Here is a 3,955-nt window from a genome sequence, read left to right as displayed (position 1 = left end):
ACCACTAAATTAGATTATGTAGAATTAGTTGGAGCGAAGTTTTTTGTAGATCAGTAGGCTAATCATAACAGCGGGTTAAGTTTGGTGCAAAAATAGTAATTCTCGAAATAAGTTAGATAATCAGCACAATTGCTAAATTGGTTAATAATAACATAGCCTACTGTTGTTACATGGAACCCTTATTGTTTAAAAGTTGAGTACATAGGCTAGGCCAGGGGTCACCAACCTTTTTTGCATGCTGGCCACTTTGGCACTAAGGAAAGCTGTGGCGGGCCGCACTAATAAAATTTTAGGTAGGTTGACTCTTATGCTAGAAAAGAAACCATTTCGTACCCAGTATCCAGCGTTACATGTTGTTCATATTTATGTTAGAATACCGTAGCAACAAAATTAATCGAACAACGCTACTGCAAGGCCAAGCTCGTTTTACAACACTTTTGACTTTTTTAACAATGCCTAATAAACGAGGCCACTTGTTTTGCGCACTCATAGCGAGGCGAGCAGTTTCATCAGAATATTCATCGCCAAGCAAGAGTGGTGTTGTCACTTCGCTTCACAAAAGATATCTTGCAATTAACAATTTCAGTAAACAAGGAAATGTTTGACACATCGCAATACAGGCAACAATAGTGACCTGCAAGCATATACCAGCGAAAAATAGGCTCCAATAACAGGGGTAAAGAAACCAGGCACCATGAAACAAACGCTTGTGGAAATCACCGAAAAATCGTAATTCATGAACAGTCTTCCCTCTAAAAAAGCAATGAGTTGGTTTTTCATCCTTTTTGTGAAAGTCTATAAAACCGTCTTTCTTTTATTATAGACAACTGTCACTTGCGATGCTTATCAGCGTGGCAAGAATTTGTTGATTAACAACATTTTGCAGTACTTGCTTCGGCAGTAGATGTACTAAAATTGGAACGATACAGAGAAGATTAGCATGGTCCCTGCGCAAGGATGACACGCAAAATCGTGAAGCGTTCCATATTTCTTTAAAAAAAAACATTTTGCAGTACTAAGCTAAATATTTTCATAATAAAATCAGAAAAAGTCTTTAAAATTATATACAATATTTTGCCAACTTGTTATAAACACCGACCTATTTTGCCAACAAAAACCTGCATAAAGAGAACACTGCTCTTGACACACAACAACGGTGAAACACACACAAGTGTTTACATCACATTTGCAAACTTAAAATAAGCAACCCTATGCTCAACCCTAATTATCGAAATTCGAAAACAGGCGTTTTAAGCAACCACTGGGACAGTGTGGCTGGACATCGCATTGGAATAACTTTAAGCAACCCCCACCTAGAGAACTATAATCTGATTGGTTGGTCGGTGGAATCGTATGCAAAGCGAAAATATGTTTCCCTGAAAGTATTTTTTGCCTTCGTGCTTTTTAACTCCTCAAAAAAAGTATTTTAGGTTATACTTGTACGCTGATACCTTCCGCGGGCCGCAGCGATATAGCGTGGCGGGCCGCATGCGGCCCGCGGGCCGCCAGTTGGTGACCCCTGGGCTAGGCCTACCTCTTAAAAGTTTCAATTTGCATAGCCTAACAATCGAAGCATAGGCTACGTAGAACGTGTAAACTGTAAATGTTGATAAACAAGTTAGCTGATCTAAAATGCTGAATCCGATGCATGTAAAATTTAAGTGGCACGTGTTGCGGATTATAGTTTTTTTTGAAGATGTTTGGAGTGGTGTCTATTATGCAAAATCGTATTATTTTAATGTTTATCGTAAATAAATCCTCCTGCATCTTTGAAGCGTTCTGCTGGGAGTTCCTTCCAAATGCCGACCTATTGGTGCACATCCCTGGAAAGGTAATTTAATACTGAATCCGATGCATGTAAAATTTAAGTGGCACGTGTTGCGGATTATAGTTTTATTCGAAGATGTTTGGAGTAGTGTCTATTATACAAAAATCGTATTATTTTAATGTTTATCGTAAATATATGCTCCATCTTTGAAGCGTTCTGCTGGGAGTTCCTTCCAAATGCCGACCTATTAATGCACATCCCTGGAAAGGTAATTTAATACTGAATCCGATGCATGTAAAATTTAAGTGGCACGTGTTGCGGATTATAGTTTTATTCGAAGATGTTTGGAGTGGTGTCTATTATGCAAAATCGTATTATTTTAATGTTTGTTGTAAATATATTCTCCATCTTTGAAGCGTTCTGCTGGGAGTTCCTTTCAAATGCCGACCTATTAATGCACATCCCTGGAAAGGTAATTTAATACTGAATTCGATGCATGTAAAATTTAAGTGGCACGTGTTGCGGATTATAGTTTTATTCAAAGATGTTTGGAGTAGTGTCTATTATGCAAAATCGTATTATTTTAATGTTTATCGTAAATATATCCTCCTGCATCTTTGAAGCGTTCTGCTGAGAGTTCCTTCCAAATGCCGACCTATTGGTGCACATCCCTGGAAAGGTAATTTAATACTGAATCCGATGCATGTAAAATTTAAGTGGCACGTGTTGCGGATTATGGTTTTATTTGAAGATGTTTGGAGTGGTGTCTATTATGCAAAATCGTATTATTTTAATGTTTATCGTAAATATATCCTCCTGCATCTTTGAAGCGTTCTGCTGGGAGTTCCTTCCAAATGCCGACCTATTGGTGCACATCCCTGGAAAGGTAATTTAATATTGAATTCGATGCATGTAAAATTTAAGTGGCACGTGTTGCGGATTATAGTTTTATTTGAAGATGTTTGGAGTGGTGTCTATTATGCAAAATCGTATTATTTTAATGTTTATCGTAAATATATCCTCCTGCATCTTTGAAGCGTTTTGCTGGGAGTTCCTTGCAAATGCCGACCTATTGGTGCACATCCCTGGAAAGGTAATTTAATACTGAATTCGATGCATGTAAAATTTAAGTGGCACGTGTTGTGGATTATAGTTTTATTTGAAGATGTTTGGCGTGGTGTCTATTATACAAAAATCGTATTATTTTAATGTTTATCGTAAACATATGCTCCATCTTTGAAGCGTTCTGCTGGGATTTCCTTCTAAATGCCGACCTATTGTTGCACATCCCTGGAAAGGTAATTTAATACTGAATCCGATGCATGTAAAATTTAAGTGGCACGTGTTGCGGATTATAGTTTTATTCGAAGATGTTTGGAGTAGTGTCTATTATGCAAAATCGTATTATTTTAATGTTTATCGTAAATATATGCTCCATCTTTGAAGCGTTCTGCTGGGAGTTCCTTCCAAATGCCGACCTATTGGTGCACATCCCTGGAAAGGTATTTTAATACCAAATCCGATGCATGTAAAATTTAAGTGGCACATGTTGCGGATTATAGTTTTATTCGAAGATGTTTGGAGTAGTGTCTATTATACAAAAATCGTATTATTTTAATGATTATCGTAAATATATGCTCCATCTTTGAAGCGTTTTGCTGGGAGTTCCTTCCAAATGCCGACCTATTGGTGCACATCCCTGGAAAGGTAATTTAATACCAAATCCGATGCATGTAAAATTTAAGTGGCACATGTTGCGGATTATAGTTTTATTTGAAGATGTTTGGAGTAGTGTCTATTATACAAAAATCGTATTATTTTAATGTTTATCGTAAATATATGCTCCATCTTTGAAGCGTTCTGCTGGGGGTTCCTTCCAAATGCCGACCTATTAATGCACATCCCTGGAAAGGTAATTTAATACTGAATCCGATGCATGTAAAATTTAAGTGGCACGTGTTGCGGATTATGGTTTTATTTGAAGATGTTTGGAGTGGTGTCTATTATGCAAAATCGTATTATTTTAATGTTTATCGTAAATATATCCTCCTGCATCTTTGAAGCGTTCTGCTGGGAGTTCCTTCCAAATGCCGACCTATTGGTGCACATCCCTGGAAAGGTAATTTAATATTGAATTCGATGCATGTAAAATTTAAGTGGCACGTGTTGCGGATTATAGTTTTATTT

General features: G+C 37.2%; 1 non-coding gene across 1 annotated transcript; it reads left to right on the top strand.

Annotated features, from left to right (window-relative positions):
* The first annotated feature begins 889 nt into the window (after positions 1-889).
* On the top strand, positions 890-992 carry LOC145779192 (U6 spliceosomal RNA). The gene has a single exon (XR_014290538.1). It is a non-coding gene; the product is annotated as a U6 spliceosomal RNA (small nuclear RNA).
* Positions 993-3,955: the final 2,963 nt, after the last annotated feature.

Source organism: Aplidium turbinatum, chromosome 10 (genome assembly GCF_918807975.1).
Source record: "Aplidium turbinatum chromosome 10, kaAplTurb1.1, whole genome shotgun sequence".
Classification (NCBI taxonomy): domain Eukaryota; kingdom Metazoa; phylum Chordata; class Ascidiacea; order Aplousobranchia; family Polyclinidae; genus Aplidium; species Aplidium turbinatum.
The sequence above is the reverse complement of the archived record's forward strand: the minus strand, read 5'-3'. Positions and strand labels throughout refer to the sequence as shown.